The sequence below is a fragment of the Natrix helvetica genome (genome assembly GCF_964273705.1).
Source record: "Natrix helvetica genome assembly, chromosome: 4".
Classification (NCBI taxonomy): domain Eukaryota; kingdom Metazoa; phylum Chordata; class Lepidosauria; order Squamata; family Natricidae; genus Natrix; species Natrix helvetica.
This window is the reverse complement of record NC_138550.1, coordinates 55,551,166-55,575,275: the sequence shown is the minus strand read 5'-3', so window position 1 is coordinate 55,575,275 and position 24,110 is coordinate 55,551,166. Positions and strand designations below refer to the sequence as shown.

The 24,110-nt window shown below is 35.3% G+C and overlaps 1 protein-coding gene across 1 annotated transcript in view; it reads left to right on the top strand.

Moving 5' to 3' along the window:
• Positions 1 to 234: 234 nt before the first annotated feature.
• The window catches only part of ERG (ETS transcription factor ERG), a 104,254-nt gene continuing 80,378 nt past the window's right edge, over positions 235 to 24,110 (top strand). The window contains exon 1 of the mRNA XM_081950394.1: positions 235 to 304. The gene's annotated coding sequence lies outside the window, so the exon portion shown is untranslated. The remainder of the gene's footprint in view (positions 305 to 24,110) is intronic.

The window sequence follows — 24,110 nt, the reverse complement described above, 5'->3', positions numbered from 1 at the left end:
GGGTAAACACGCGCGTGGGGCGTGCCAGCACCTTCTTCGCCTCTGGATGCCTGACCGGGCGCCCCTGTTGAAGAGCTGGACTTGGGCGTTAAGGGGGGGCGCGGAGTTGCGCTGGCCAGCCATGCTAAGAGGCGGGAAGAGGCTTTTGGGGACCGGAGCCCCCGCCGTCCGCAGCTAAATCTTGATGTAAGGGAGTCGTCGTACTCGGCGAGAGTCGGTCGCGGACCCCACCGGCATCCCCCTTTCGTTCCCGCGCTGACACCAGAACTTGGCCGGGGCAACGCTCTCCCTCCGCTTGGAGGAGGTAAGTTCCCAGCGGCAGCTGTCTGGGGGAAGGGGAGGTAACAGCGGTAGGTCGGCCAGCAGGTGGGTGCGGGGCTCGAGGGCTCTCAGCCTCTGAAGGTCTAAGGGAAGTGTCACGAGTGTGACTTCTCCGGCCGTGAGGACGGTGGCTTTCCCTCCTTCTCGGGTGCGATGTTTTGGGTCACAGGGCATCGAGGGTCGCCTGATCTGAGTGCCTGGGCATCCCCCTACTTATGGGGGACTTCAACCGTTCGGGTGGGCGCCTGCCCGGACTTCCAGCAATCAGCTCTTCCAGAGAAGAGCTCTGAAGAGACTCCGTGACCGTGGTTGATATTCTTATTCCGTCAAATTGAATTCTCAACGCTGAGAATATAGGCCGGTGAACTACAGTTCTCCAGCAATATAAAGCGGCTCCGAAAACCTAGCAATTGGAATAAAACAAGCCACTTTTGTGCATAAGTGGTAGAAAACAGCCATTTTTCTGTGATGTTGACTGAAAGAAAAAAGGGGAATGTTTAGAAACCAATAGAGAAGACAGGAACAGAGGTACAGTGCAATGAAATAGCTGGCGGTCCATTGATTATGGAAACTGAGCAAAGGAAGATTTTATGTTATTGCACCAGAGTATCCACCATAGTCAGCTTGTCTGGTATTCTTCTGTAATACAAAGGCTGCACTCTTCACTAACCTAGATGTCTTTTAATCAGATTGCCTGTTCCTTGCTTTTCTTGGCAACAGGATTTGCTCAAAGGCCTTCTGAAAACTACCTGCTAAATGTATGTGTGGTTTTTTTTGGTTCTAAATTCATCTATACTGTTGTGAAAATAAGAAGTATGCATGTTTGGATCATACGGAAAGCAGTTGTGAAAAAAACACATATTTTTACACATTTAATTTGCTATCCAGCAGTTCTGAAGTTATTACCTGGAGTCTCTCATTATTTTCTATGCTGCCCCACCTCTTCTTCAGCCATGCATTTTTATTGACTTCTTGTAGTTATCCTTTTAAAAACTCATTCTTAAGTTATTATCCAGTAACCCGGTATGGATATTTACATTCATGTCACAGTTTTATTTGACATTTCCCTTTGATTTTCACTCTTTTTGGTCCGTTGTTTTTAATAATGCATTTTATTTAAATTATTACATTGTTTTCATTTGGCACTTTCATCTATTCAGTCCTATTATATACCTTTATTTAGCACCTGTGTTGACATATGTCTCATAACACACAATTCAATACTTAGGTACATAATTTTTTCACTATGCAGGGTTTTAGTTTAGTCTTTCAGCTAAAGTATTTGAAATAATATAATGGATAAGACAAAGCTTTAGATTCATAGATGTACACATGTCATTTCCTGATTTGGAAAATTAATTATGAGAGCAGCAAACTATCCAGCATAAATCATCCATTTATTAGGTAATTGTCAGTATGTAGTAAAACCACAATGGCCTATTTCTATTTGTGTTCACTACAAACCTACAACACAGTTGCAGTAATTGCTACTTATAAAAATAATAATAAAAATCATCCTGGTATAAATAGCACTATATGAAATGAACAAAACTTTCGAGTGCCAAAATAGTAGTTTGTGGACTGCATTGTTTTCATGTAGTTTAGAGTCCCACTGGGGAAAGAAGAAAAGTTAGGTCTATAGACTGCACATGGAGAACTGTCACATTCCTTAGTTTTAACCCTATAAGCACACAGTTTTGGCTTGTTCGAAGCAAAGGGAACAAAGAGTGCTTTGAGTTCAAATAAAGAGCCAACCAAACATTCCATTAGAATGTTTTTATCTAGCATGAGAATATATGGTCATTGGCTTAAGTTGGATATTGCAGAAATATATTTGTTTTTATCCCTAGAAAGATATTTTCTCTTTTTCTTTCACTCTTTTCTCAGCATTAGGGCATTAAAATTCTAAGAAAGCAAAACAGCTGTTCTAAACTAATTCAGTATATAATAACTAAGCTCCATTGATTTCAGTGGAATATGTATCCTTGTGTGTAATCTAAAACCTTGTTAAGTAAGTAATGGCCAGCAAACTAGATGTTTGGGGGCTACTTCAGATTTTCATTGTAGGAAAAAGAATATTTTCATGGAGCAAAAATTGAACAAGCTTTTAAGAAATTACATTTTTGCATAACTTCCATTACAAAGTGAAACAGATTTTTGTAGTACTACCTATGGTTAGATATGGCAAGGATTAATGAGCTGTTATTGTTAAATTTTCTGTAATTTTTAATCTCACAATTTAATTATTTTTTGTGATTTTAATTTTTGTTGATTTTATGTATCTAATCAAATTTATAGGATACGTCAATTGAGGTGGCAACTCTAGGAGATTTAATCACTAAGAATTTAAGAACTCTCCAACTGGACTACTTTGAAAAGAGATTGTGTTTAATTTTTTTGATGGTTAACTAAATTCACTACAAAGAGTGTTATAAAGCAAAACTCGGTTTGTAAAAAAGTTATTTATATTATGGCTGAAAACTTTGTTTTCCTGTTTTATGTTTAAGGCTGAAAAGATTAATTAATGTAGCAGGCTAATGTGCTGAATTATTGGTTGGTTCATAATATATTTGTGAACTAAATTACCTAATTCATTTAAATTATCTTCAATCATGATATTGGCTTTAAGTAATCCACATGTATTTAATTTATAGAACACACTTCAGATTATTTTCTAAATAATTCCCTTTCTTGTTTAGTTTCACCAAAAAAATGTCATCTTGTTAAAAGATTTTGTTTAATTTTCAAAGGCCTTAATTTGTGGTGATATGAACACTAAGGTGGACATTCAATATAGCCATTATAGAATGAGATTGTTATGAATGTTTCTCTTTCTGTAGAAATAATTGATACCTGATTTTGAAAGTCTTATATACAGTGATTTGTGAACCCCTTTCAATTTTCAATATGTCCACATAAATATGGTCTAAAAGCTGACCTCTTCTTCACTAAGTCCTAAAATTAGATAAAGAGAACCCAATTAAAGAAAGGAGTCAAAGACATTTTACTTGTTTGTTTATTTATTGAAGAAAATAGTCCAAAGCCACATGTGTGGCAAAAGTATGTGAATCTTTGTTTTCAGTATCTGGTGTGCCTTTCTGGGGTAGCATAAAACTGCAACTAAACACTTCTAATAACTGTTGATCAGTCCTGCACATTGCCTTGAGTAGTTTTAAACAACTCCTTACGGAACAGCTTTAACTCAGGGATAGGGATGGGCTTCCTTATAGGAGCTGTCTGCTATAGGTCTTTTCAAAACCCTTCTATAGGAAGTTAAGTTAGGACTTTGATGTGACTATTCCAAAACATTAAATTTCTTCAGTTTTAACCATTCTTTTGTCATTGTGTCTTGTGTATTTTGGATCATTGTCTTGCTGCATGACCTGTGTTCTCTTGAGCTTTAGTTCATGAACAGATACCCTGACATTTTCCTGTAGAATTTGTTGGTAAATTCAGAATTCAGAGATGGATCAATGATGGCAGGTTGTCCTGACCAAAGGCAGCAACCATCATATTTCACAGAAGGGGTAAAGTTTGTATGGTGGAATGCAGTATTTTCCCCAAACTTAATACTTTTCATTCAAGTAAAAAAAATTGGTCTCCTCCATCTAAAGAACATTCTTCTGGCTTATCCACATGGTCTTTCACAAACTGTACACAGGCAGCAACATTCTTTGTGGGGAATAGTGTCTTTCTCCTTACAACCCTGTCCCACACATCATTGTTGTACAGTGTTCTCCTGCTGATGGTCTCATGAACAATTACTTTCACCAATGCAAGAATGGTCTTTAGATCCTTAGACATTAATCTAGTGTTCTTTGAGACTCCCAGAATGTTATACACCTCGCTCTTGCTAGTTGGTTCATCACTCCTGGGGAAAGTAATAAAGGTGTTAAATTATCTTTTTTTGCACATGATTAGCCTGACACAAGACTATGGAGTCCAAACTCTTTGGAAATAGCTTTGTAACTTTTTCCAGCTTTTTGAGCATTATTCACTGTTTTTCAAAGGTCCTCAGAAATCTCCTTTGTTCAAGCTATAACAGACTTCCACATACTTCTGTTGTGAAGATCAGCCTTTAATAGTGTATACACAAAATTCTCTTCTTTGAAAAGGCAAGACCTATCACACAAATATATGATTATCACCCCATTGATTGAAACACTTGATTCTAATTTCTCTTTCAAATGAACCAATAATCTTAAAGTTTCATATATTTTTTCCACACAGAAATATGTAGCTTTGGATTATTTTCCTCAATAAATAAATTCACAAGAACAGCGTTACCTTGGTACTCAATTGCTTTGAAATTCATTGAATTTGGTACTCAATGCATTTTGATGCAAAACTTTTATCCCGCTACTGATCATTTGTTTGTGCACAAGCTAGAACTTGCCAGTGTTGGTTGCTTGTGACTCACTATATTATTCTTAATTTGTTTGGTACTCATTATTTTTGATACTCATCTTACCTATGGATTCAAGTAATGATGAGTACCAAGGTACCACTGTATAATATTTTTCATTTATTTGTTGAATTGTGTTCTCTTTATTGGGACATAAGATGACAAATTTTAGGGCATATTTATGCAGAAATATTGAAAATTCAAAAATATCCACTGACTTTTAAGCATCATTGTACTTGTAGTCAATATAATTGAACCAAAAATTATACTTAGTAGAATTAAGTTTTCAAGTAGCTTCTTTTAATATATTTTAAACTGGGCATTTGATACTTAATATTGCTCAAAATACATCAACTGACCAGTTATTTAGACAAGTCTTTAAATTTAACCAAATTCAATATTACCACCCCCGAAAGAATTTGAAAATTGCTTATTTTGTTGCTAAGATGTATTTTCTATTATCTTTTCCCCATACAAATTAAATGGCTATAGCTTTAATTGAAGCTAAAGAGAAAGCTGTTCTTGTCAGAAACTGTTGGTTACTGCTTACCATCTAGGGAAAAATGTCCCCTAGTCAGCAACTAGTTTGAAGAATTCATGCTGTCAGAAAATTGGCAGCAGCATAGGAAAGTAAGATGAGAATTGCCCTCATCTTCTTGATTTTTAGCCTACAGATTTCAAAATCAAGGTAATATAATTCCTATTTGAGAATTTTGAGTCAGCACTATTTTAAATATATAACATTTGAACACCTTTGTTATTTACATGTTAAAGTAACACATACTAGTTATTTTAAATTCTACAATATGCACTGTTTGAATTGGTTAATTTAAAAAAAACTATAGTTTTTACTTAAAAAAGACTTTGCAGAAACATTATAATATAAATTCAATATATATTAAAAACATTATCATGCAAACAAAAATTCCATTCTATATTATGAAACTTCAGATGTGGATTCCAGGACTTTGGCAAGCCAACACAACTCAATCAATGACTTTGAGCAGAGTATAGCAAAAGTAAACAATTTCAAAACTATGCAACATTAAAAAAAGAAAACCTAGTCTTATAAAACATAAAATGTAATACAGGTAGTCCTTATGACCACAATTGAACCCACATCTCTATTGTTAAGTGACACATTTATTAAGTGAGTTTTGCCCCATTTTGCAACCTTTCTTGCCATACTTGTTGAGTGAATCATTGCAGTTGATAAGTTAGTAACCCAGTTGTTAAGTGAATCTGGCTTTTCTATTGACTTGCTGGTCAGAAGGTTGCAAAAGATGATCACATGACCCCAGGACACTGCACCATCATAAATATGAACCAGTTGCCAAGCATTTGAATTTTGTTCATGTGACCATGGGAATGCTGCAAAGGTCGAAATTGTGAAAAGCGGTCATAAGTCACATTTTTCTGTGCTGTTGTAACTTTGAATAGTCACTAAATGAACTGTTGCAAGTTGAGAACTATCTGTATGGCAAGCAGACAGGGGCAATATGGCAACCAAAATGGGACTCCACGCAACTGATTTCAATGACTAGGGGGAAAGCCAGGTATTAATGGCTTTTCTAAAGGCACTCAGTGTTGGGGCCTGTTGTATTTTGAGATGTGGGGAGAGGGTAGAGATTGTTCCAGAGCAGTCACTAAACGGCATACTTTCTAGACCTCATCAGATGACAGTGTTTAAAGGGGGAAGCCTGGAGCATGCACTCTTTCTGACAGTGTGTAGAGTAGACAGACGTTCTTGGGACAAGGCAGTTCATAGGTAATCCAATCCTATGTTATGTAGAGCTGTACAAGTAACAACTAACATTGTACCTGGAAGCCTGTTGGGAGCCAATGCGGCTTGTGGAGTAGGAATGTCACATGTGCATAACAAGCTGCATGCATAATTATCCACACTGCTACATTCTGGACCAAGTGAAGCTTCTAGGATCTAGTTGGTATTCAGGATCAGTCCATACAGAGTGCATTACAATTGTCCAACTGAGAATTGTCTGAGTTATGAGTTAACCACAAGCAAGCCATCTTAGTCCAGGAATGGGCACAGCTGATACACGAGATGCAGTTGTGTAAAGACCCCTCTTCTTCTCACAGCCACAACCTACATTTTAAGCAAGAGTTTTGAGTCCAAGAAGACCTCCAGATTGTGCATCAAGTCTGAACAGGGCAGTGCCACCCCATCCAGAACCAAAGATGGAAGCATTCTGGTTCCTGGATCTGGAGGAATTTAAATCCATAGCCACTGTGTCTTGATGGGATTGAGCTGCAATCTGTTCTCTCTCATCCAGACTCTCATGGCTCAAAGGCTTTTGTTCTTTCAGTAATGCTTTTGCTTGTTCTATATCTTTACATGAGGGAATTAAACTGTACCAGCACTGCAGAGCCATATTGCAACCCTAATTATATACTCCTAATAGAGACAGAACACTTAGTAACATACAGTAGAGTTCTTTGGACATTTCATTTGGCATTCTGTAAAAATACAAAACCGGATAGCAAAGAAATGTTGATATGCTTATTGATAGCATAGTAAATCTGTTGTAAATAGTGCCAGCATTCTAACTTTTCTTGATTAAACATAAAGGTAGGTTAAGAAATTGGTAAGGTATTTTTGAAATCGTATACATCTAAATAGAATACTGTGGGTGTTTTATTATAAACCTCATTTTCTTTTCTTTATAGTTTTATAATGATTTATGTATATTCTGAAAAACTGGAATACATAAAGCAGTAATATAACAGTGAAAGTCAAACATTTTTATTTCAGGACACAAGTGCATTTCAGGAATTTAATTTTTATGTATACTTTATTTTTCATTATATATATATATATAAAATGAAAAATAAAAATAAAGTATCTCTGTATTTTTCACATTGAGCGAAGAATTTGAAAAAAATGACCTAAAATAAATACTATGAGACTTTGCCAAAATTAGAATGCACAGTTATTTGAATGAAAGCAAAAATTCTCATTAATACCAGAGGGATTTTCTATGTTTGGTATTGTACACTAGAGGCCTTTTTCCCCCCAAATGATGCACAATTTCTTTGCTAGTGGGGGTTTTTTTAAGTGAATTTTTTTCTGGAAATATATTGCTTATAAATTGTGCTTGCCTCAGAGGAAAGTTTTCCATGTAATTTGATTTTAAAATGAGAACCGTGCTTCAAGACTATGGCCCTAATCCAGAGGGCCACATAGTAAATTCTTCAAGCACATAGAAATCTTAAGTTTGCTCTTTCTGTCAGGTATATATCCCTCCATACTACCTAATAAGTTACTCCTGAAACTAAGTGTACTTCAAGAATGACCTCCAACAGAAATCCAGAACTGCTGTCAGTGGAAAAGTAGTGACAAACTCTATTACACTTCTTTAAACCCTCTTCCAACCTTGTTCTTTGTGTTACATTAAACTGAATAGTTATATGATAATGCACATTTTTGTCATTATTAATTAGAGAGTAACATATTCCTTGATAGTAAGAATATTCTTCCAAATACTACAGTGAGTAACTTATATATTGCTGAGGTTCTGCAAATAAGACTTGAATTCTAAATCTCTTCAGAAAAGAGAGATCTTAGTGAAAAATAGCAGACCTTTCCCCAGGGCCGGATTTAGATGAAAAGAGGCCCTAGGGCCTAGGCTATTCCACTTATGGGGCCCTTTCACCTCCCATTTTTAAGTTTGTAAATTACATGAGAGATAATAAAATACATCATTACTGTGAGATATATATATATATATATATATATATATATATATATATATATATATATATATATATATATATATATATATATATATATATATATATATAATCAATATATTAAATGAAACATGTTGTAATTGGTACTAACCTTTATAAAAAATGTGGCATGGATAATAAATAAAAAATGTAGGCCCCTCTTGATCTTGAGGCCCTAGGCTGAAGCCCAGTTAGACCATAGGAAAATCCGGCCCTGCCTTTCCCCTAATAAATATGAACTGGATTGCACTTTTAAATTGACGTGGGGGATTGATGTGAAGAACCCATCTAAAGTTTCTGGCAGTTCCAAACTTGGATTCATATCTTTTTGATGATGTCATGTCATAAATCATAATTTGCTCAATGAGTTTACAAATCCAGAATTGTATTATAGATCTAAACAAAAGTTGTTCGTTACACATTTTTAGATTGTTTTTGAATATTTGCTTATGAATTTTGATGAAGTAATATGGGGATTGCAACACATCATATTCTGACTGGCTTTTATCCCATGCATGTTGTTTATAATAGCAGCCTGATATGTAGAAAGTAGTAGATTCAGGTGCTCCTTCTTTTGTCTTTATGACCATTTAGAAAATCTGCTTCTGCTTCTAATATAAAAGATGTTACACTAATAGCATGGTTAAAAATATTCTGAACATTTATGCCAGGGGTGTCCAAACTTGGCAACTTTAAGACTCTTTAAGCAGAGCTGGCTGGGGAATTCTGGGAGTTGAAGTCCACAAGTCTTAAAGTTGCCAAGTTTGGACACCCCTGATTTATGCATTTCAAGTGGGTTTTTATCATTTTCTTTGAAAAAATAGTTACAGAAATAAAATCTGGATAGCTGTAAAGATGGTAGAGCAAGACAATGCAGAGTTTTCAAGGGGCTATCTCTACCTCTATTCAAATGGCAAAATGTGATTCAGAGCCCAAAGTGTGATTCAGGTAAGCTTATAGCAAATGTTGAGAACCTCTTAAAGTGGCTGCATCTTTTCATGGCTTTACATCACTGTCCCTCACAGATATTACACACCACCACCACCAAACACTCCAAATTACATTTTGTACTTCAAATTTGGATCTATATGTAGTTCTTCAGCAGAACAAATAACAAATGGTTAACACAACCTTAGTCTGTATCCGGAATGCATTAAAACTTTGCTACAATGAAATCTTAATTTTGTAGGTATTGAAAAATTATAAACTTCATTGTATTTGGCTTAAAAGCAGAATACTTTTGAGATTTGGTGGCATCACTAATATTATCTTAACCTATCCAAAAAAAATCTGCATCTCTACTTAGTAGGCTATTAATATAAATACTCAAATCTGGATTTATATAAATACTTAAATCTGGATTTAATGAATTTTAGCCCAATAGAACATAATCTTCTCTGTTCCCATTCATTATTCAGCTGCATGCTCTGTTCACCAATGCTATTATCAGAATTTGCTTCAAAAATACAAATGGCTAGTTCGTTGGCTTTTCAGATATAGTTTATTTTAGCAATTGTCACATGTCAGTAGGAATAACAACTATTTATCACTTTCTCTCTCTTTGTATATTTGTGTGCACTCATGTATTACACCATAATACAAAGTTTCTTCTCACTACTTCATTATATGACAGGACGCTATTATGTCCATCTTTACATCCTTTTTGTTACATTCTAAATGTGCAGAAAAAAATTCATGTGCTTAATTTTACTTTAAAAAAATAACTACAGTCATTATTACCAGATATATTATTGCCCTTGATGCTATAACTGTATTTATCATACTTCTGCATGTTTGGTTTTTATGTGATCAATACTGAACTTCTATCAATTCTTTTGAAAGAGGGAAGTACCCCAAAATGCAAAGTGCAAATGTGAATAATATAAATATAGAATGGACATGTAAATAAGGTGAAACAGACCACAGCAATTTAATGGATATATCTATTTTACTGTGATGTGATATATTCAGAAAATCTTAATTTCTCTGTAAGAAAATAATTCTAGTTCTTTTTTTTTTTTAATAAAAGGGTTATTTATTCATTGAACAATCCTTTGGGAAACTGAATGCTGATTCCTGTGGGTTTTTTTAAAGCTCTTATAGCATCATCAGGAGAGAAAGATTCTGCAGCAGCCACTTGACTCAGAAATCTCTTGATGAGGCACGAAACTGTACATATTCCATAATTCTAACTCTTTCATTCCTGTTTTGGTGCTGAAAACCAAAAAGGAATGAAGAGTAATAAAGGCTTATTTTCAGTACTGAAATAAGCAGACATGACTCAGAATACTTGTAGTGAATAAAGTGGTGAAATGCAAAGATGCTATTTTCTATAGTCATTTTTTTAACCACAATTGACTTTTAAACATTTACTAAAATGGCATGTTTCTTAGGTACTTTTCTTGGAAAACTGAAAAAAGGAGAAAGAAAAAAACCTTGCACAATTTGAGCATCTTACTTGTGGAAGAAGCCGTATGATATCATTTTTGAAGGACCTCCAATTTAAGTGTAGTGAGTCATTTAGACTTAGTCAGAATTAATATTTTCTTTGCATCTGTTTTGAGCAAGCTGCAGTTGTAAATCAACTATAGATTGACTTCAAATTAGTCACTGAACTTCAACCACCAAACACTAAAGAGGGAGGGCACAACTGCCATGATGTGAAATTGAAAATATGCAAAGTGACTTATCTAAACTCAATGTTAATTAGAAACTCCTGCAACAAAAGCTACACACTTACAGATTTTAACAAAATGCCACCAACATTGGATATAAACGTTTCACAGGCTCATAGGGATTTAAATGAGATGTTATGCCTATTTTGAAGTAGGCTTTTCAGATACAGTTACTTTTGAGCAGATAGTTGTAGGATTTCTTGTACATAACTGCCTTCTTTGATTTAAATCAGAAGCATGCAACTGATGAACAAACTAGATATTATTTTAAAGATACACTGTAGTTAGCAACTACAGTACCTCTTTTTATTAAACATAAAGTAGAAATATTTTGTATAATTTGGGAATCTCCACGAAGTGTTTAACTCCTTTCCACCTCTTCCCATTATAATAGGGATCAGTTCCTATAAAAAGGCCAATTCTTACTAAAAGAGCCTCAGGAACATGTTCTTCCATCAACATCTGGGCATTTGCAATTTCTAGACCATTTTCAAAGAAAGTACTGTACTAGGAAAAAACTAAATGCAAACAATTTGTGCAAGGGAGACTGTGATGAAATAAATCATTGAAAAATCAGCAATTTAAGCAACCGATATGAGTATAATAATGTGTGAGTAGTATGATAAAGGATATATAAATAAAAGTTCAACCATTTCTCCACAAATACATAACATAGACTTTGAAAAAGTATGTATTGAACATACCGTAATTATACTACAGGTAGTCTTTGACTTATGACAATAGTTGAGACCAGAATTTTTTATTGCTAAACAACATGGTTGTTAAGTGAGTCACCTCTAATTTTATGATTTTTTTTACCACAGTTGTTAAGTGAATCACTGCAATTGTTAAGTGAATTTTGCAGTCATTAAACAAATTCAGCTTCCCCCATTGACTTTGCTTGTCAGAAGCTGGTTGGAAGGTCACAAATGACGATCACATGACCCTGAGCGTTGAAACCAAATACACACCATTTGGCAAGCACCTGAATTTTTGTCACATGACTGAGGATGCTATGATGGTTGTAAGTGCAAGAACTGATTGTAAGTCACTTTTTTTCAGTGCCATTGTAACTTTGAACAGTTGCCAAATGAATGTTTGTGAATTGAGGACTATCTGTAGTACTAAACATACCTTTATCATTTTATCCTGCCGCATCTTATAGAAATATATAACTCAAATGCTGCAAACATGTAAGTGTTTCTATTTCTTTTGTTACAATAATAGCTGTTATTAATTTGAGAATGAAGAATAGAGGCCTCTATTCATATAGATCAGGGGTGTCCAAACTTGGGAACTTTAAGACTTGTGGACTTCAACTCCCAGAATTCCCCAGCCAGCATGGCTGGGGAATTCTGGGAGTTGAAGTCCACAAGTCTTAAAGTTCCCAAGTTTGGACACCCCTGATATAATGCTTGCAACACTGCTGAGTGCCAGAATCTGGATAGTGCCTAATGTACATAGCTGTCTAAAATGCAATGAATTCAGTTCTCAATAGATGATTTGAATATCATTGAATAAGATTCCCATTACCTGGCATTCTCCATTTTTTTTACAAGCAACCCACCTGCCCACCCATTTTTCTTTCCAATTGTCACAGCCAAAAAATGATTCTTTTTGCTGTTTTTAGCTTCCCTTCTCATGCTGTTCCTTTTGTGTATATGTTACAGTGAAAGACCGAAATCTGTAGAATGTCGACATTCACCGGTGAATATCAACATTCACATAGTCGCTTGGTGTATGTCCGAAATATTTGCTAAATACCCTTATTTATGACTTACACCGGCCAATGTCGACATTCACCAAGTACTAATGGTGAATGTTGGACATGTCAGAGATTTATATTTTCTTCTCCGTATTTCAGTGGCGATTCGACCTCCAAGGGGTGAAAGTCGACATTCACCAATTTCGGACTTTCACGTGACTCCCAGCAGAACAAAGGATTTGGCGGGAGACAGCCAGTCGCATCTTTGTCGGCTCCTCTCGACACCTCGGCTCCTCTCTTTTCGACCTCCACCAGAGCATATCTGTGATTGTCGACATACACCGGTGAGGGTCCGAATGTAAAATAATGTAATGAAATATTCAATCTTTCACCGACGTATTTGGTATGTGTTGATATTCACCGGTAAAAGTCGACATTCACCAATTTCGGTCTTTCACGGTAACAGCTATACTTTTTCTAATTCTTAACAGGAGAACACTCCTTATATATCCGTAACATTTTCCAAAGTTACTCCTCCATTTTCCTTTATTGTACAGTATTGTACAATTGTATGTATGGTATCTTATTTCTCAGAAGTTCTTAATCCTCCTGTGGTTCCTTTGAGGATTGTTGTTCTGGGAAACCACAATATTGTCATTCTTCCGGAACCACTTAATGTTGGAATTGGTTATCTTGACATTTGGTATGTATAGCTGTCTGTATTCCCAATATCCTTTTAAAGTAGTAGCAGTCACTTCTTGCCAAAATGTGCACTTTTTAACCTCTTCACTAAGCAGTTGCCTGTTAAGATTTTAATATACAGTATATGCATTCATCTTCTCCCTTCTAAAAATGCTTTTCCATCCTTTTGTCTGGTCTGTTTCTTTTGAATATGTTATGTCCTTCGATTTTGCATTCCATTCATGAATTTCAGTTTTAGTAATATCTATTAAATCACATTTGCCTTTCTGTAGTTAAGAATTCTATTTTTGATTGTTCTACTGCAACGAAAGAGAGAGAGTTATTTTAAAAGGACAATCCACTATGAAAAATATAATTCAGGGCTTGTTTTCCCAAAATAGAAGCAGTGTTGCAATTAAAGATGCTCATGTGTGCCAGCAATCAAGTACTATTTTGGAGATGAAAGTCCTACATGGTTTGGGGCCAGGCTATTAGAAGGACTACTTCTCCCCTAAATTACATGTATGTGGCCCATCAAGACAGGAAGGCAGGATAAATTCTGGTTCCCATTGATTAAGGATTGTCATCTGGTGCAATCATGAAAAAGAGCCTCCTCAGTGATGGCCCCTTCTTTATGGAACATCATCTCATCCCAGGGTCTGATTAGCCTCCTTTTCTGAAAGGTCCTTGAATGGAGACCGAGTCAAGAAAACATTTAATTTGATAATCTTGTTGCAGCCATATGTGGGTGAGATTTTTAATGGTTTTTATTATATGTTGGATTTTTACAATGATTTTTAGAATCATCTCTGTATGAATTGGGCAGCTATATAAATTTGTTTAATAATTAATTAATTAATTAATAAAATAATAGTTAAATATTTCATAATGGTTCATAATAGTCGAGAACTTGTTTAAAAACAAGTTTTCTTAATGATTATTAATATTATAAAAACATCTAGTACCATATAACGTCTTGCAAATAATACTATAAAATATTTTAAAAGAACTCAGCAGAAATAATAAACTATACTACTTGTTATTTTATCAAATGTTAAGTTTCATGATTTAGATCATGAAAGTATTAGATTAAATTGCAACCTTTTGCTAGTCACAAGCTATTTGTTAATCAACATGTACCAAATAGAACCAATTAATTGCAGTTAACAATCCTAACAAGAAAAAATGGAAAAACAGTTTAATTCCTTTGGCATTTTTAAACTGATTTTCAGAAATATTTACATTTAGGTTTACAGACTATATTGAGAAATATATAAACATTAATTCTGTTCTCCTGGTTTCTATCCCAAGACTGCCAATTAAATTATCCCATAAATCCTCCATTATAGGTAGTAAAACCTAATTTTAGATTTCCTGCCCTCTTCATAGTTTTGCCTGATTGCTACCAGTTGGCTAGAGGTGCAACCTGTTAAGAGAGTAATTGTAGAGAATTGCCTGTTTCTTTCTTTGCCACATGTAGGGAAATAAGTCCTTTAAAAAAAAACCCTTTAATTTGCTCCTTTCAATGGCTAAATTTTATCTTCCCCTCTAAAATATTTGTAGCCCATCAACTTGGACATCCGCCATAGTTATTTTAACGGAAAATATTTTATGGGGAAATATTAAAATATAGGCTGTAATGTATTTTTAAAAATGACACATACAGATACAATATATTCAGTAACTGTCAAAGAAGTTAGTCTGGGTACTATTTGTTTTTGATAAATCCATTCTGGACCTGTTGATAGTAGCATGCTTAACAAAATGCTCACAAATACGCTGTTTGGTAATCTGTTTTAAGACTTTGTCCACTACAGAATATTGCACTCCCAAGTTTTATAGTTCTTTGGGTTCTCCTGCTTCCCCTTTTGAAAATGGGAATGGAATTTGCTCTCCAATTTTCTGGGATCTGATAAATTCTCAAAGATTACAGAACGTTATTCTGCTATTATTTCAGTATTATTGCTTCAGTATGTCAGAATATAATTCATCTGACCTTGAAGATTTGAACCTGTCTAAATTGGTTACATATTCTCCTACCCTCTCCTTATGTTTTTCTTGTTCCCTCAGTTAGGGTTTCATTTGCCTTTTGAGAGAAGACAGACACAAAATAAAAGTTAAGAAGCATGCACTTTTGTGCAGATACAGATGCTTATAGATTATTTATTTATGTTCTGTATTTGGTACACATTTGGCCTTCATCACCCACTTTCTTAGGAACTGTGAGAAACACTCAAAAGTAGGGCTAACTCTTAAGGATTAGTAATCTAAGGACCATATTACATGAAGAAAAGGAAAACAATATACATAACATAAGATTTTTATTTTTAAAAATCTACGAATATATATATTCGTATATATATATATATATATATATATATATATATATGTATGTATGTATGTATGTATGTATGTATGTATGTATGTATGTATGTATTTGTGTTACAACCCCTGGTATGACTAAATATGGGAGGAAGGTCACTACTCCCTCTTTCTGTCCTTCGGCTTATCACAAAGACCATGCAGGCAGAAAACCATATTTTTATTTTTACTGTTGCCTTTTTATATTTGTGTTGTAATTGTACTGATAAATAAATAAAGGGAGACTAGGATAGATCTATTTCGAGCTAATTAGCTCTCATCAGCTAGCCATACCCTTACTGGGATTAGAACCCGGGCTGTATATATCTTAGGCAGGAGTCTTAACCACTAAGCCACGGGTTCTAATCCCAGTAAGGGTATGGCTAGCTGATGAGAGCTAATTAGCTCGAAATAGATCTATCCTAGTCTCCCTTTATTTATTTATCAGTACAATTACAACACAAATATAAAAAGGCAACAGTAAAAATAAAAATATGGTTTTCTGCCTGCATGGTCTTTGTGATAAGCCGAAAGACAGAAAGAGGGAGTAGTGACCTTCCTCCCATATTTAGTCATACCAGGGGTTGTAACACAAATACATACCTATTTCCCTGGCTCAACTGATAAGGAAGAGAACCCGTGGCTTAGTGGTTAAGACTCCTGCCTAAGATATATACAGCCCGGGTTCTAATCCCAGTAAGGGTATGGCTAGCTGATGAGAGCTAATTAGCTCGACATAGATCTATCCTAGTCTCCCTTTATTTATTTATCAGTACAATTACAACACACACACACACACACACACACACACATATATAGATATATATAGATATATATAGAAAATCAGCACAAATACAACACACACAAACACACACACACACACACACACATACCTGTACATGCCTGAAAACCTAGGTAAGTATGATAATAAAATTCCCAACAATGGAGGCATACCTATTGCTCCTGGAAAAATATTTCCACAAGTATATCTGATAGGGAAGACATGTCACACAAAAATAAGAAGGAGGTAAGGTATATGGCATACCTCACGCAGTTGGATTCTGGGATGCCCAAGCAGACTGTACATAAGTGTCTGGTTCTAAGTCAAGGACTAACTGAATACATTGCTATACCGCTAATGGGTGACGACCTTGGGAAATTCTAGGGCACATTGCAAAATATGTTAAATATAAGACAGAGAAAAGATGTAGTGTCATTAACTAATGATTCAATGTACAAGGTGAGGAAAATGTTGGAATGTGGAATCATAGGAAGATCTTGGTTGAATGAATGAATGAATGAATGAATGAATGAATGAATGAACGAACAAATAAGCAAGCAGGTTATTAGAGTTTTGCTAGGAAAAGTATTTATTGCCAACACCAGTTAAATGATGACTCTACATATGGACATTAAAATCAAATACATTCATAATAAGAGACAGATAATAGAGAAATTCAGCCCAGGATACTTCAAGGTGCAGAATGTGAAGCAGCTCATGAATTATTGACATGAGTCATATATGTATGTATGTATGTATGTATGTATGTATGTATGTATGTATGTATTGTGTCACAACCCCTGGTATGCCCAAATATGGGAGGGAACACACTGTTTCCCTTTGTCTGTCTTTCGGCTCACTCAGGAGACCAGCCAGGCAGAAAACCATATTTTTAATGTTGCCTTTGTTATATTTGTGTTATATTTGTGCTGATAAATAAATAAAGGGAGACTAGTATAGATCTATTTGAAGCTATTTAGCTCTCATCAGCTAGCCAAGGGAAAAAGATGCTGTGAAGTAGAAAAATAAAGTATTTCCAAAATAAAAGAGGAATTCTTAATATAGCCAGAGCAACATGGTTTTTGAAACACTGAGTTATAAGACTTTTATACAATAATTGAATGCAGACTTCCAGTGTCAAACAAGAAAGAGCAAAGGTGGTTATTTTAATCAGGAATGTTAATAAATAGAGGAAAATGTTAAGAGGAAAATGAGAAATATTTTAAAGAAGATCAGACAAATCCCAGGAAAATGTAACAAAATGTAAAAATACTCAGAAGTAATCACAATATTACTTCTGAGTAATAATAGCAAAGTCCTTTTTCATATAACAAAAAAAAAAAAAAAAGAATTTCAGAGGCCTTGATTCTTCAGCAAGTCACCACTACTGATTATATATGTGTATTCTGATGTGTAGATAGAAATTCGGAATTTGCTATGGGTCTCTTCTTTGCTTTTCACTGTGCTGCTCTGGTTTAGAGAGTGCTAATTTGTCGTCTTTCTGCCCTTGTTCCCAAGAGATAGATACAGACAGGGGTGGGATTCAGCCAGTTTACACCACTTCGGGAGAACTGGTTGTTAACTTTCTGAGCAGTTTGGTGAACTGGTTGTTAGGAGAAATCATTAGGGCAGAGAACCGGTTGTTAAATTATTTGAATCCCACAGAGATACAGAGATCTCCATCCAATTGTACCCCTGGCACACAAACACACACTTTGGTTTTTTTCTTGCTTTCTCTGATAACCTGCCTGTTAGGATGTAGCTATTTACAAACGGTTTTGTGTATGTACTTTCTGTTTGTTAAATAAACTTTTAGTGAACTGATAATTTTGCTTCAGTATTGTTGTTGTTGTTCAGGCTAAATTCCTGCTCTTGGGAACACTCATATATGTCCATACATGTGTGTGTGTGCACATACACACACACACACATTCACACACACGCACAGAAGTGCTCATTCATTTTCTCCAACATTTAATATAACTATGGATTTTGATGACACCCTGAAATGTAATCCTTTTCAGTCTGCTCCATATACTTTCCACACTGTCAATATTTTGCTCTGGGTACAGTTTATGCACACACAAACACACACACACACTCACACACACACACACTCACACACACACACTCACACACATACACCAGTGGTGGGATTCACTTACTTTCCCTATCGGTTTGCAAATGTGAATGCTCAAGCATTACGTTGGTGTGGGTGGGCAGAGCCTCCCACAGCCACTGCTACTGGTTCACCCGAACTGGAGAGAACCAGCTGAATACTACCTCTCTCATACACACAAGTGTGTGTGTGTGTGTATCTTCATCTAACCAGATTACATTCAGGGATCTTTCCTTTTATATATGCTAATTTCAGTATTTGAAACCAGGGTACTTTCCCCCTATTTCTTTGAGCCAATGGCTATGTTTCTTCTAATTTCCTGGCCGTGTAGCTTTCTGGCCTCAATTTTCTGCCAATATAGCTTTCTCTTGTGTGAGAATAAGAGATTTCTGCCTCCTACACCAAGACTTGTGTAAATCCTCTTTCCATACGTTTGCTTTGTATTCATTCTGTTCGGATAATCTATCTTCTACTACTTTTTATACTTTTTCTCTTCACAATTACTCTTCTTTCACTTTTGGTCCTTTCCTTATTTCCCATTTTTCCCCCTCCATGACCCATTGTTAGCATTAAAAAGCTCTTTCTCACATTTAGTATCCTTTATCCCCTTTAGATCTTTTACTAATTAAATTCTTAATTTTAAACAATCAAAGCAATTATACTTGTAGAGTTCTTCCTTTGCAATACATGTTGAGACTCATCCTTTAACCATCTACATCAGCGGTTCTCAACCTGTAGGTCGGGACCCCTTTGGGGGTCGAATTACCCTTTCACAGGGGTCACCTAAGACCATCGGAAAACACATATTTTCGATGGTCTTAGGAACCGAGACACCAATTTTATGGTTGGGGTTCACCACAACATGAGGAACTGTATTAAAGGATGGCGGCATTGGGAAGGTTGAGAACCACTGATCTGAATGAAACAATCCATGTACTTGTAATGCAGATAATTTTCTAAATAGATAGAAAATTAGTCACCATTCTCATTCCTTTTCAGATCCCCAAATGGCCCACCAATTTTTTCTATGCATCTTTTTCTCATTTCCACTCATCCCTTTGTGTCATGTCATAGAATAATTTTCCCTTCCTGAATTACATTCATTTTGAATGTTGGGTTACTTACTTCTTTCTTTCAACTTATTCATAGGGCACCTTCTCTCAATAGTGACCCTGGTTAGATACAATAGATTAAAATTCAAATACATCCAGACAATAAATACTCACAAGGGTGGTTGAAGTCACCATGAAATAACATCTGTGTTGTGGGTCCAAATCACTCCTCACCCCCACACATAAGAAAATGATTGCATTTTCTAGGCTTTAAAAAATTCCAGAAACACTGGGGCCAAAGGGTTCCTTGGGGGAGGGGCTTATAAAGAGAGTCAAACTATTGTCCAAAGCACCTGAGGGTAGGACAAGAAGCAATGGGTGGAAACTAATCAAGGAGAGAAGCAAACTAGAACTAAGGAGAAATTTCCTGACAGTTAGAACAATTAATCAGTGGAACAACTTGCCTCCGGGCGTTTTGAATACTCCAACACTGGAAGTTTTTAAGAAGATATTGGATAACATTTTATCTGAAGTGGTGTAGGGTTACCCGCCTAAGCAGGGGGTTGGACTAGAAGACCTCCAAGGTCCCTTCCAACTCTGTTATTCTAGTGTAGTCTAGTGTAGCCTAGTCTAGTCTAATGTTTCAGAGGACAGACATTACAATAAGGAAGGCAGAGCACAGACATTTTTCTTCCAAATTCATCTTTTGTTCTCAAATCACCAGTCTTTGAAAAGTATTATTATCATTGACTTATGGATTCCTATTTTTATACACATCCAAACAACACTCATATTGTAGTCCTTTGCTGTTAATTAATCCTATATCTTCACCTCTCTAGTTATATACATCAACTCCACTTTACAAAACTAGATTGCTTTCATTCACAGGCTAGCAGCAGCATTTATGATAATAGTATATACTTTTATTTATACAGTAAATGTAAGAATGTTAGATTCAGAAGATATAATATATGGAACTAAATTGGTGGTTGAAACATTATGGTAGCATTGTATGATATGAAGATGACACTAACCTTTTAACTGAACATTTAAAACAAAACCTTAGAGATAGTCCTCACCTAACAACCAGTTGAAATTACAATGGATTAAAAAAAAGTTATAATGACCTATTCTTGAAATTATGATTGTTGAACACACACACACACACACACACACACACACACACACAGAGCACCACATGATTGCATTTTGGTTGTCTAGCAATCAGTTCACATTTACAACAGTTACAAAGTCCCATGGGACTGTGATTTGTGACCTTTTTGCTGTTTCTGGAAGCAAATGTTAAATAATGCATGGGATACTTTACTTTATGACCATCGTTACGAATAGTTGTAAAATTGAGTCAGGTCACATGGTGGTTTGCTTAAATGACTGCAACAACTTAAGACCAAAATTCTAGACCTAATTGTGTTTGTTAAGCAAGGTTTACCTGTATTATGGAAATAAAACTAGAAAGTGAGTTCTAGTGAGTTGGGTTATCATTATCATCTTATCAGTATAAGAAGACAGTGTCAATCAGCATGATAAATGAATTTAGAGTTGACTGACAAGAAGATAATAGAAAGTATTAATCATATGGAAGAAGGCAATAATAATTCAGTCAAGCTCATGAAAGACAAGGACAGTTCAGTGACAACAAATATCAGTTGTTGTGACTGAAGTAATGCTCTTCTGTGAAAGCTGGACACTGAAAAAACTAGATTAAAAATTGATTTTTTTTCAGATTATGAATTTGGGAATGATTATGAAAATATTGTGGACTTCAAAAAGAACCATACAATCATTCCTAGATGAAATAAAGGCTGGTCATCTTCTCCCTTGCAATGATCAAACTTGAAATATTAATAATTTGGGTATGTAATGTGAATGGATGATAGAATATCAAAAACAATTGTGCATAGCAATGGTCAGGGAAATGGAGAAGGAAGCTAACGTTTAAGATGAATATGAACATAGAGAAGACTGGAATGTCCTTGGAAAAACTACAAGTTATTACAGTTGAAGATGATGGGCATTTTATGACATCTGCTTAAAGCATTTAATTATTAGATTATAATTTAAAAACTACTGCCATGTGTTTTTGGTAATTCCATGCCAAAATACATAAAAACATAGCCAGATTTGTTTTATATATTTATTTGTTTGATTTATATATCAGCAAACCAAACCAAAAAATCTTCAGGTTGTTCATAATTTATTCTTAGCCATGTAAACATTTTAACATACATTAAAAATTACATAAAGGAGCTATTGGATTTCATTTATTTGTTTACTACACTAATTTAAATGCTGCCTTTTCTATTACTTTAGGCCATGTTCAGTAAAATCCAACATATTCAAAATAATCTAACAACCAAGAGTGCCAAAAAACAATACCTATAATTCATCTGCTTCCATTAAATCTCACTCCCTGCTCCAAAAGCCCATGGGAACAGCATAATTTTCTGTGTCTTTCAAATGGATAACAAGGAGGGAGCAGGGCTGTCAAACTCCTGGTCCATGGGCCGAATGCGTCATGCACTGGCCATGGCCATACCCAGTTTAGCGAAGGGGGGGGGAAGTCCTGATACATCATGTGACACCACCATGATAATGTGAATTTGACACCCCGCTTTAGAGTATTTTCCAAGGCCGCCTTCTTCTAGCCACTTTTTTGACTTTTCATGGAAAGGGATCCTTCCTGCCAACATCAAGAAGGAGTCTAGATGCTACTTAAGATGGGTTCTCCTGAAAGTAAAGAGAACCTAAGCCATAAATGTGTCAGAAATATAACAAACATCTTAATCTAGACTAAGAAGCAAATTGGAGAGCAAGCGTAGCTCCCATAACATTGAGGTTATGTTAATGTACTAATATTAGTCAGATAGTGAGTCCTGATCTGGCCAATTTAATGAGGCAAGAGGGAAAAAGGTTGAGCAAATAGGAGAAGACGCTATCCTTGAGAAGTACAACCTAAAAATAATCCTTAAGAATGGGACAACCATTTTCCAAGGTATTGTCCTATAATCTGATCCAGTTTGTAAATCCAAGTCACAATTATGTTAATTTTATGTATAATAGTTTAAGGGCTCTCCAATAGATTCACCTGCTATTTTAAAACACAGATTATCCCAAAACATGAAGCATTAATAGGTAGAATTTCCAGATAATTTAAACATAATTTATTGTGCAGCATTAAGGTAGAAACAAGTTCATGCTAAATCACAAGATAGAATTCTTTGTGCAGAAACATTTTGGCTTGAGATAGTATTGGGGTTAATCTATAGTGGTATCAGTCTTTCCTTGAAAGACCCTTTAGCAATTATCTTGATTTCATGGCTCCTGCAGGCTGTTTGTATATCCAATCTATTCAATAAAATTATTGTCAAATGAATTGATGGAACTGGACATGAGCATTCCATTAAAGTTTGATCATGTGAGTTGAGAATATATTTGTGAATGATGGGGGACCATCCTTTTTACAAAATGCTAGGAATAATACCATTAAATATACATAATCCTAATACTGAAAAATAATTTTGTTGACTAGTGCTGTTTTAGTTGTATCATTTTAAAGATGATCAGTGAATTTTCCCAATTCCACCTTTCTGGTCTTTTGGGGATGTAGCTTTTATCTTCACCATATGCAAGTCAGTAGAATACATAATGCTATTACATTTGATCTTCACTGGGGGAAAAAAGTCTATGTCCCCAAAACCAATGGGACAGAATCTCCTCCTCCTCAAGAAAGTGCTTCCTGGGCTACAGAACTACCGTATTTTTCAGAGTGTAAGACACACCAAGATTTTGAAGAGGTAAAATTAAAAAAAAAACATTTTCCACTCTGCAGACCTCCCAAACCCTCTGCATGTCCATTTTTATGAAGGGTGCGGGATTTTGGAAAGCCAAGAATGCTGTATTCAGTGTATAAGACGCACCCAGATTTTCACTCTCTTTTTGGGGGGGGGGGGGAAAGGTGCATCTTATACTCTGAAAAATACGGTATTTTCTTCTTTTGATAATAGCCCCCCTGTTCAGTAACTTGGGTTACTGAAGCTGAAGATGACTACATTGAGGACTATATCAAATCTGACTCTTGGCAAGCAACTTGTTTAAATTAGAATCACTATCATAGAGCAGCTATAATTAATAAAGGATGTGAATATCTTCTATCTACATAATTATCCTATATAGATTTGTACTATTATATACATTTGTTCACCAGATTTAAATGGGAATGAACATTCCATTTGGGATCTC